This window comes from Nicotiana tabacum, chromosome 21 (genome assembly GCF_000715075.1).
Source record: "Nicotiana tabacum cultivar K326 chromosome 21, ASM71507v2, whole genome shotgun sequence".
NCBI lineage: Eukaryota > Viridiplantae > Streptophyta > Magnoliopsida > Solanales > Solanaceae > Nicotiana > Nicotiana tabacum.
In genome coordinates, this window is record NC_134100.1 from 97,296,011 (window position 1) to 97,308,944 (window position 12,934).

The following is a 12,934-nucleotide window of genomic DNA, read 5'->3' on the forward strand; positions in this document are numbered from 1 at the left end:
TTTCATCAAAGAACTAAGGCTACGTGCCCTATTGCAGTTACTACACCACCCATACGACCAGTTAGGAGTGGAGGACAGACGGGTAGAAGGCGTTCTAGAGGTGGAGGCCCAGCCGTTGATATATTTGTTTTATGGTATGGGAGAGGTCGCTACATCAGATGGTGTCGTTACAGGTACGACCTCGATTTAATTTAGAGGAATAATTTCCTTCACTTGACCCAGATCTAAGTATTGAGACGAATTCTCCTATTGTGCTCCATTTATGAGTGAGCTTCGTAATTCTATAATCTACTTATGTGTTTACTCATTTTGGGAGGTTCTATGGAGATAACTACGCCTATCATTCCATGTTGGACTCTAATAAGAGCTGTGAGGCTAAATGTGGCTTTCTGGTACTCATTTCGGTAAGTTTTGATGTAATTTCCGGATAATTATTTATAAATGATGAATTATATGTCATGTCAGTGTGGGGTTCATTATGTGTTGTAATTTTGTTTAACAGAAATTATTTTAAAGGAGAAAATGGAAAGTTTTGATTGGCACGATGTGCATATTACTTGTGATTCAGAACTGAGGACGAGATCCTCCCATTTTAATATAAATTGATGTGTTTAAACTGGGCTACGAGCTGCAGTGGAAGTTATATAAGGACGAGATCCTTGTGATGAAAATTCTTGTGTTTAAGCTCTCCCTTGTGAAATTAAATTTGTACTATAATACTAATAGGGAGTCATGCTTGTTAGGCTGTCACAACCCAAAATTTCCCACCGATGGGACCGTGATGGCGCCTAACATTTCATTTGCTAGGCAAGCCAATGTTAGAGAATCATTAACCAATTCCTTATTTCCATTCAGTAATTAACAATAATTAACTAAGATGAGATATAATAAGTGCGGGATATCATAAAACTGTATTAATTACTATCACCCGAATCTGGAGTCACAATTCATGAGCATTCTAGAATTTACTACAGGTAATAATCTAAAAGAAATACAACTGTCTAAATGAAAGAAACAGTAGAACAGAAAAGATAGGCGGGGACTTCAAGGTCTGTGAACGCCGACAGATCTACCTTGAGTTTCCAGATAGCTGACCAATAGCAAAATCTCGATCAACCCGAACCGGTATCAAAATCTACACAGAAAGTGCAGAGTGCAGCATCAGTACAACCGACCTCATGTACTGGTAAGTGTCGAGCCTAACCTCGACGAAGTAGTAACGAGGCTAGGACAAGACACCCACATATAACCTGAACAGTATAATCATGCTAGTGGCAACAACAGTAAATAAAGAAATAACGTAGAAATAATGGGAAGGGAACATACAGTGGGGGAATACAACATAACGAGTAAGAATAATGAAAAGACAGAATTAAACCAAAAATCCTTAAACGGATTGAGCAATTAAAACAGCAAGGAAAATGGCACGGCATCACCCTCGTGCTCTTACTCTCAGCCTCACCAAATAAATAAATAGAATGGCACGACATCACCCTTCGTGCATTAAACCTCTCATAATATACACGGCATCACCCTTCGTGCTTTACACTCTTCCTCACAATATAAATAATGCATGCACGACATTACCCTTCGTGCTTTACACTCTTCCTCACAATATAAATAATTCACGCACGGCATCACCCTTCGTGCTTTACACTCTTCCTCACAATTCACAGAATCAATAACAACGGATAGAGAGAAGTTTCACAAAGAAATCAATATTTCATCAATGATTACTTTCACAATTTAACATCTCAACCTCGAATCAATATTCACAATTTTATCAACCTTGGTGGAACCGGATACAAGTCTCCCAACATTTCAACAACAACAATAAGCATGGATAACACGATTTAAGACTACAAATTTGCAAGAATGGAATTTCACTCGCATGCTATGACTCGAACATAACGCATAGATGCTCGTCACCTCAACTATACATCGTATTAAACAACAAAACACGTAGCAAATACTCACACAATACCTATTCCCTCAAGCCAAAGTTAGACACAACACTTACCTTGCTCCGAAAGCCACTTAATTCTCAATCACAACTTTTTCTTTGGAATTCACCTCTAAACCACTCATATCTATTCAAAAATGACTCAATAATATCAAATATTGCTAAAGGAATCAATTATATTTCATAAATTAAATTTCCAAAATTTTTCCTCCAAAAAGTCGAAAAATCGACCCCGGGCCCGCTTGGTCAAAATCCGAGATTCGGACCAAAATATTTTTACCCATTTACCCCCGAGCCCGAATATGTAATTAGTTTTGGAATCCGACCTCAAATCGAGGTCTAAATCCCCAAATTTCTGAAATCCCTAGGTTCTACCCTAACCCCTAATTCTACCATGAAAACTCTAGATTTTAGGTTGATAATTCAAGAAATGTAACGGGTAATTGAAAGAAAATGGTTTAGAATCACTTACCAACAATTTGGGGAAGAAATGGATCTTGGAAAATCGCCTTTACACGTTTGGTTCTTGAAAAATGTTGAAGAAATGGCTTAAACCCGTGTTTAGAGTCTGTTTTAAGTCACTGGACAGGCCTTCATCGCGTTCGCGAGAGGCCTGTCGCGACCGCGATGCACAACGGCTTAAGGCCTTCGCGTTCGCGAGTCTTTCTACGCGTTCCCATAAGGCAGCTCCCCCCAAGCCTTCGCGTTCGCGAACCAGTGGACGCGTTCGTAGAAGAACATGACCCACTCCCCCAGGTCCCTTAAACTATCGCGTTCGCGTGAGACAGATCGCGTTCGCGAAGGGTACCACCCCCAACGCTTTGCGTTCGCGACCAGTCTTTCGTGTTCGCGAAGAAGAAAATTCCCCTGCCCCCATTTTACCTTTCGCGTTCGCGATAATACCTACACGAACGCGAAGAAGGGCACACCAGAACAGCTACTGCAGCACAATCTCAGATTTTCTAAGTGCAAATCACACCGTAACCTATTCGAAACTCACCCGAGCCCTCGGGGCTCCAAAACAAACATGCACACAAGTCTAAAAACATCATACGGATCGGCTCGCGTGATCAAATTGCCAAAATAACACCTAGAACTCCAAATTTAGCACCAAATCAAATGAAATTCTCAAGAACACTTTGAAATTTCTATTTTCTCAATTGGACGTCCGAATCACGTCAAATCAACTCTGTTTCTCACCAAATTTCACAGACATGTCTTAAATATCATAATGAACCTGTACCGGGCTCCGGAACCAAAATACGGACCCAATACTAACAATGCCAAATATCAAACAATTCTTAAAAACAAATAATTTCCAAACTTTTAATTTTGCATCAAAAATTCATAACTTGAGTTAGGGACCTCCGAATTTGATTTCGGGCATACGCCCAGGTCCCATAATTCAATACGGACCCACCGGGACCGTCAAAACATGGATCCGGCCCCGTTTACCAAAAATGTTGATCGAAGTCAACAAAAATCAACTTTTAAGGCATAAATTCTTATTTTCATCAATTTTCAATATAAAAGCTTTTCGGAAACTTGCCCGGACTGCGCACGCAAATTGAGGATGGTAAAAATGAGATTTTAAAGGCTTAAGAGCTCAGATTCGAGTTTTAAAATATAATATGACCTTTTGGGCCATCACATTCTCCACCTCTAAAACAATCGTTCGTCCTCGAACGGACATAGAAGAGTACCTGGGCTGGTGAAAAGGTGGGGATATCTACTCCGCATATCCGACTCGGACTCCCAAGCAGCCACCTCAATAGGCTGACCTCTCCACTGCACTCGAACTGAAGGGTAACTCTTTGATCTTAACTGGCGAACTTGTCGGGCTAGAATTGCCACCGGCTCCTTCTCGTAAGTCAAATCCTTGTCCAACTCGACAGAGCTGAAATCTAAAACATGGGATGGATCACCATGATATTTTTGGAGCATAGACACATGGAACACCGGATGAACCGCTGATAAATTAGGTGGTAATGCAAGCATGTAGGCTACCTCACCCACCCTTTCAAGAATTTCAAAGGGTCCGATATACCTAGGTTCAACTTGCCCCTTTTTCCGAACCTCATTACACCTTTCCTAGGTGAAACCCGGAGCAATACGCTTTCTCCAACCAAGAATGCAATATCAAGAACTTTACAGTCGGCATAACTCTTTTTCCTAGATTGAGCTGTGCGAAGTCGATCCTGAATAATCTTGACCTTATCCAAGGCATCCTGTACCAAATCGGTACCCAACAACCGAGCCTCTCCCAGTTCAAACCAACCAACTGGAGATCGGCATCGCCTTCCGTATAATGCCTCATATGGAGCCTTCTGAATGCTCGACTGGTAGCTATTATTATTATAAGAAAACTCCGCAAGTGGCAAGAAATGATCCCAAGAACCTCCAATGTCTATAACATAAGCGCGGAGCATATCTTCCAATACCTGAATAGTGCACTCTGACTGTCCGTCTGTCTGTGGATGAAATATTGTACTCAACTCCACCCGCGTGCCTAACTCACACTGTACAACCCTCCAAAAATGTGAGGTAAACTGCGTACCTCGATCTGAAATAATAGACACGGGCACCCTGTGAAGGAGGACAATCTCACGAATGTAAATTTTAGCTAACCTCTTTGAAAAATAGGTAACTGCCACTGGAATGAAATGTGCTGACTTGGTCAACCTGTCCACAATGACACAAACTGCATCAAATTTTCTCTGAGTCTGTGGGAGCCCAATAACAAAATACATAATGATACGCTCCCACTTCCACTCAGGAGTTTCTAACTTCTGAAGCAAACCACCAGGTCTATGATGCTCGTACTTAACTTGCTGACAATTCAGACACCGAGCTACATATGCAACTATATCCTTTTTCATTCTCCTCCGCCAATAATGTTGCCGCAAATCCTGATACATTTTGGCGATACCTGTGTGCTTCTTCAAGAATTAATTCACGAAGCCCATCCACATTAGGCACACAAATACGACCCTGCATTCGCAGAACCCCATCTTCCCCCACAGAAACTTACTTGGCATCACCGTGTCGCACTGTGTCCTTAAAGGCAAGTAAATGAGGATCATCATACTGCCTCTCTCTGATGCGCTCATATAAAGAAGACCGAGCGACTGTGCAAGCTAGAACCCGACTGGGTTCTAAAACATCTAACCTCATGAGCAGATTAGCCAAAGTCTGAACATCTGCAGCTAATGGCCTCTCACCAACCGGAATATATGCAAGACTGCCCATACTCACAGCCTTTCTACTCAAAGCATCGGCCACCACATTGGCCTTTCCGGGGTGATACAAAATGGTGATATCATAGTCTTTCAACAACTCCAACCATCTTCTTTGCCTCAAATTAAGATCCTTTTATTTGAACAGATTCTGAAGGCTACGATGATCAGTAAATACCTCACACGAGACACCGTAGAGGTACTACCTCCAAATCTTCAGCGCATGAACAATGGATGCCAATTCTAAGTCATGAACAGGATAATTCTTCTCGTGAACTTTCAATTGCCGCGATGCATATGAAATTACCTTGCCATCTTGCATTAATACGGCACCAAGCCCAATGTGAGAGGCGTCACAATATACCGTATATGATCCTGAACCTGTGGGTAATACCAACACTAGCGTTGTAGTCAAAGCGGTCTTGAGCTTCTGAAAGCTCAACTCACACTCGTCTGACCATCTAAATGGGGCACCCTTCTAGGGTCAATCTGGTCTTAATAGTTGTTCATAATCAATTACAGAATCGTCAATTAACTTCATGTTAACAAAAATCTCGTTTCAAACCTTCACAATACTAATAACGAGATGCGAGGCATGAAGACCTCATAATTATTTACCCGAATTAACGAGTCACATTTAACGCCACCTGGGCGGGCATCTACCTCGTAGGTTACAACTCAATATTACAACACGAATTTGGCAAGCATGCACAGAGAATTTCATACAAAATTGTTTTTTCAAATAAGCCTAGCAGGCATGACTCCCTATTAGTACTATAGTACAAATTTAATTTTCACAAGGGAGAATTTAAATACAAGAATTTTTATCACAAGGATCTCGTCCTTATATAACTTCCACCGCGGCTCATATCCCAGTTTAAACATATCAATTTATTTTAAAATATGAGGACCTCGGCCTCAGTTCTGAATCACAAGTAATATGCACATCTTGCCAATCGAAACTTTTTATTTTCTCCTTTTAAATAACTTTCGTTAAACAAAATCACAACATATAATGAACCCCACACCGGTAGGGCATATAATTCATAATTTGTAATTAATTATCCGAAAATACACAAAACATACCGAAATAAGTATCAGAAAGACACCTTTAGCCTTACAGATCTTATTAGAGTCCATCATGGAATGATAGGTGTAGTTATCTCCATAAAACCTCCCAACAGAAGTTAAACACATAAGTAGATTATAGAATTATGAAGCTCACTCATAAGTGGAGCACAATAGGAGGGCTCGTCTTGATACTCAGAACGGTCGTACCTATAACAACACCATCTGATGTAACGACCTCCACCATACCATAAAACAAATATAACAAAGGCTGGGTCTCCACCTCTAGGACGCCTTCTACCCGCCTGTCCTCCACCCTTATCTGATCGTGTGGGTGGTGTAGTAACTGCAATGGGGCACGTAGCCTGAGCGCTTTGATGAAATATGCCTCTCCCAGGTTTAGGACAATTTTCTCATGATATGCTAGGTAACTCGAATAACCATTGTAGGAAACTCATGTCAGTGGTGCATCAAAAGAACTTACTGGAGTACCTCGATTAATCTGATGTGCGAACTGGGCTGGCCGACTACCCGAGCCCCCGCCATAATGATTTATACTCGCAGGGTAGAATCCACTGAATCCCCCAGAACCTCGAGACGTCTTGGTCTCCTTAGTTTCCTCACCCCGAACACGTTCTAATATCTTGGCAAATTCTACCACTAGTGGAAATGAAGTATCAGTCTGTAGCTCCCAAGTCATACAAAATTTTACGATCATAATTAAGTCCTTTAATGAGTCTGTGGACTCGCTCTCTGGCTGTAGGAAGCAAAGTAGGAATATGACGGGCTAACTTATTGAACCTGATGGCATATTATGACACTGTCATGGTGACCTGACGCAATCGTTCAAACCCTATGCGCCATGCATTACGGAGAGTCCGGGAAACAAACTCTTTCAAAAGTATTTCCGAGAACCGATCCAAGTAGGCGGTGTTGTATTGGTTGGTCTGCCTTCTTCATAGGCTTGCCACAAACACCTGTGGAGAATTATCTCTCCCAAGGCCAATTTCGTCTTTTGTTATGCTGACTCAACACTGTTGAGCTGGCTCATTTCTTAACATACTCTTCGATTCTTCTTTGGGGTAAACTTTACCCCTATTTATATACAATGATCACAAAAGTAGAGCTCCATACCGACAATTCTTAGTCCAGAATCTCGTCAACCACTGTACTTCCTCCTAAGCACCCCAAAATCCGCAACTATGACGTCCACGCTGAGTAGACCTTCTGTAAATTTAATGTTGTTTCTCTAACTCCTTTGGTACTGAAGTATAAGATTATTACGGAGGCGGACATACCGCAAGTCCCAACCTTATCCTCTACAAAATCTCAGGTCTTAAACACATGTAAATTTTTGGGAGAACCTTTCAGTACCACATATATACATTTCAGGCCAAAACTGATATAACACATGACTCGCAATCCATTCATTACTAGTGGACTCCCCCACTCGGCGCGAAGTCATAGTTCACCACGTCCGATGGTCCACAATATTAACCTTCACAACTTGTATAAATCAACCAGATGCCAAGGTACGTTGCACCGCCCCCCCCCCACATTATTCACTGGGTGATCTCTTTATACGTCCGCATCTTCAGTCGGAATCACATGTTGAGGTAATGTTTGAGAATCTCTGGCTCCCTCGTAGTTCATCTGCAGCATCACGAACCGTCGACACACAACTGATACCAAGTGCACAATATCATACACGAGTAGATACAAAGGAATTTGAGATATAGGTTTCAAGCAAAATCAATGCCGCACGATAAGGAATGAAAGAGGTGATATTATTCCTAAACTTCATAGTCTCTGAGAGATAGGTACAGATGTCTCCATACCGATCCTTCAGACTCTGCTAAGCTTGCTCATGACTCGTGAGACCTATGTAACTTAGGGCTCTGATACTAACTGTCACGACCTGAAATTTCTCACCGATGGGACCGTGATGGCGCCTAACATTTCACTTGCTAGGCAAGCCAACGTTAGAGAATCAATAACCAATTCCTTATTTCCATTCATTAATTAACAATAATTAACTAAGATGAGATATAATAAGTGCGGGATATCATAAAATTGTATTAATTACTACCACCCGGATCTGGAGTCACAATTCATGAGCATTCTAGAATTTACTACAAGTAATAATCTAAAAGAAATACAACTGTCTGAATGAAAGAAACAGTAGAACAGAAAAGATAGGCGGGGACTTCAAGGTTTGTGAACGCCGACATATCTACCTTGAGTCTCCGGATAGCGGACCAAGAGCAAAATCTCGATCAACCCGAATCAGTATCAAATTCTGTACAGAAAGTGCAGAGTGCAGCATCAGTACAACCGACCCCATGTACTGGTAAGTGTCGAGCCTAACCTCGGCAAAGTAGTGACGAGGCTAGGACAAGACACCCACATATAACTTGAACAGTATAATCATGCTAGTGGCAATAACATTAAATAAAGAAATAATGCAGAAATAATGGGAAGAGAACATACAGTGGGGGAATACAACATAAAGAGTAAGAATAATGAAAAGACAAAATTAAACCGAAAATTCTTAAACGAATTGAGCAATTAAAACAGCAAGGAAAACTGCACGGTATCACCCTTCGTGCTTTTACTCTCAACCTCACCAAATAAATAAATAGAACGGCACGACATCACCCTTCGTGCATTAAACCTCTCATAATATACACGGCATCACCCTTCGTGCTTTACACTCTTCCTCACAATATAAATAATGCATGCACGACATCACCCTTCGTGCTTTACACTCTTTCTCACAATATAAATAATGCATGCACGACATCACCCTTCATGTTTTACACTCTTTCTCGCTATATAAATAATTCACGCACGACATCACCCTTCGTGCTTTACACTCTTTCTCACAATTCACAGAATCAATAACAACGGATAGAGAGAAGTTTCACAAAGAAATCAATATTTCATCAATGATTACTTTCACAATTTAACATCTCAACCTCGAATCAATATTCACAATTTTATCAACCTTGGTGGAACCGGATACAAGTCTCCCAACATTTTAATAACAACAATAAGCATGGATAACATGATTTAAGACTACAAATTTGCAAGAATGGAATTTCACTCGCATGCTATGACTCGAACATAACGCATAGATGCTCGTCACCTCAATTATACATCGTATTCAACAACAAAATATGTAGCTAATACTCACACAATACCTATTCCCTCAAGCCAAAGTTAGACACAACACTTATCTTGCTCTGAAGGCCACGTAATTCTCAATCACAGCTTTTCCTTTAGAATTCATGTCCAAACCACTCGTATCTATTCAAAAATAACTCAATAATATCAAATATTGCTAAAGGAATCAATTATATTTCATAAATTAAATTTCCCAATTTTTTCCTCTAAAAAGTCAAAAAATCGACCCCGAGCCCGCTTGGTCAAAACTCGAGGTTTAGACCAAAATTATTTTACTCATTCACCTTCGAGCTCGAATATGTAATTAGTTTTGGAATCCGACCTCAAATCGAGGTCTAAATCCCCAAATTTTCGAAATCCCTAGTTTCTACCCTAACCCCTAATTCTACCATGAAAACTCTAGATTTTAGGTTGATAATTCAAGAAATGTAATGGGTAATTGAAAGAAAATGGTTTAGAATCACTTACCAATAATTTGGGGAAGAAATGGATCTTGGAAAATCGCCTCTACCCGTTTGGTTCTTGAAAAATGTTGAAGAAATGGCTTAAACCCGTGTTTAGAGTCTGTTTTAAGTCATTGGACATGCCTTTATCGTGTTCGCGAGAGGCCTGTCGTGACCGCGATGCACAACGGCCTAAGGCGTTCGCGTTCACGAGTCTTTCTACGCGTTCCCATAAGGCAGCTCCCCCCAAGCCTTCGCGTTCGTGACCCAGTGGACACGTTCACGTAGAAGAACATGACCCCCTCCCCCAGGTACATTAAACTATCGCGTGAGACAGATCGAGTTCGCGAAGGGTACCACCACCAACGCTTCGCATTCGCAACCAGTCCTTCGCGTTCGCGAAGAAGAAAATTTCCCTGCCCCCATTTTACCTTTCGCGTTCGCGACACTACCTACGCAAACGCGAAGAAGGGCATACCAGAACAGCTGTTGCAGCACAATCTCAGATTTTCTAAGTGCAAATCACCCCGTATCCTATCCGAAACTCACCCGAGCCCTCGGGGCTCCAAACCAAACATGCACACAAGTCTAAAAATATCATACGGACCTGCTCGCACGATCAAATCGCCAAAATAACACCTAGAACTCCAAATTTAGCACCAAATCGAATAAAATTCTCAAGAACACTTTAAAATTTCTATTTTCTCAATTGGACGTCCGAATCACATCAAATCAACTCCGTTTCTCACCAAATTTTACAAACAAGTCTTAAATATCATAATGAACCTGCATCGGGCTCCGAAACCAAAATACGGAGTCGATACTAACAATGCCAAATATCAATCAATTCTTAAAAATAAATAATTTCCAAACATTTAATTTTCATCAAAAATTCATAACTTGAGCTAGGGACCTCCGAATTCGATTCCAGGAATACTCCCAGGTCCCATAATTCGATACGGACCCATCGAAACTGTCAAAATATGGATCCGGGCCCGTTTACTAAAAATATTGACCGAAGTCAACAAAAATTAACTTTTAAGGCATAAATTCTTATTTTCATTAATTTTTAACATAAAAGCTTTCCGGCAACCTGCCCGAACTGTGCACGCAAATCGAGGATGATAAAAAATGAGATTTTTAAGGCTTAAGAGTGCATATTCGAGTTCTAAAATATAAGATGACCTTTTGGGTCATCACATAGGCTTATTTGAAAATTCTTGTATGAAATTTTCTGTGCATATTTGCCAAATTCGTGTTTGTAATTATTGAGTTTTAACCTACAAGGTAGGTGCTCGCCCAGGTGGAGTTAAATGTTACTTGTTAATTTGGGTAAATAATTATGAGGTCTTTATGCATCGCATGTCGTTATCAGTATTGTGAAGGTTTGCAATGAGATTTTTGTTAACATGAGGTTAATTGGCAATTCTGTAATTGATTATGAACAACTATTAAGACCAGATTGACCCAGATGGGTGCCCCATTTAGATGGCCAGACGAGTGTGAGTTGAGCTTTCAGAAGCACAAGATCGCTTTGACTACATCGCTAGTGTTGGTATTACCCATAAGTTCAGGATTTTATACGGTGTATTATGATGCATCTCGCGTTGGGCTTGATGCAGTATTGATGCAAGATGGCAGGGTGATTGCATATGTGTCACCGCAGCTTAAAGTTCACGAGAAGAAATATCTTATTCATGACTTAGAATTGGCAACCATTGTTCATGCACTGAAGATTTGGAGGCATTACCTTTACGGTGTCTCGTGTGAGGTATTTACTGATCATAGTAGCTTACAATATTTGTTCAAACAAAAGGATCTCAATTTGAGGTAGAGAAGATGGTTGGAGTTATTTAAAGATTATGATATCACCATTTTGTATCACCCTGAAAAGGCTAATGTGGTGGCCGATGCTTTGAGTAGAAAGGCTGTGAGTATGGGCAGCCTTGCTTATATTCCGGTTGGTGAGAGACTATTAGATGTAGATGTCCAGACTTTGGATAATCAGTTCGTGAGGTTAGATGTTTCAGCACCTAGTCGGGTTCTAGTTTGCACAGTCACTCGGTCTTCTTTATATGAGCGCATTAGAGAGAGACAGTATGATGATCCTCATTTACTTATCCTCAAGGACATGGTGTGGCACGGTGATGCCAAATAGGTTGTTGTGGGGGAATATGGAGTTCTATGAATGCAGGGTCGTAGTTGTATGCCTAATGTTGACGGGCTTCGTGAATTAATTCTTGAAGAGGACACAGTTCCAGGTATTCTATTCATCCAGGTGCCACCAAAAGTTATCAAGATTTACGGCAACATTACTGGTGGAGGAGAATGAAGAAGGATATAGTTGCGTATGTAACTCGGTGTCTAAATTATCAGCAAGTCAAGTACGAGCATCAGAGACCTGGTGGTTTGCTTCAGAAGTTAGAAATTCCTAAGTGGAAGTGGGAGCATATCACTATGGATTTTGTTGTTAGACTCCCACAGACTTAGAGAAAATTTGACACAGTTCGGGTTATTGTGGACAGGTTGACCAAGTCAACATATTTCATTCTAGTAGCAGTTACCTATTCTTCAGAGCGGTTAGCTGAAATATACATCTGTGAGATTGTCCTCCTACACGGTGTGCCCGTGTCTATTATTTCAGATCGAGGTACGCAGTTTACCTCACACTTCTGGAGGGATGTACAACGTGAGTTAGGCACGCGGGTTGAGTTGAGTACAACATTTCATCCATAGACAGACGGACAGTCAGAGCGCACTATTCAGATATTAGAAGATATGTTATACGCTTGTGTTATAGACTTTGGAGGTTCTTGGGATCAATTCTTACCACTTGCGGAGTTTGCTTATAATAATAGCTACCAGTCAAGCATTCAGATAGCTCCATATGAAGAATTATAAGGAAGGCGATGTCGTTCGCCAGTTGGATGGTTTGAACCGGGAGAGGCTCGGTTGTTGGGTACCGATTTGGTATAAGATGCCTTGGATAAGGTCAAAATTATTCAGGACCGACTTCACGCAGCTCAGTCTAGGCAAAA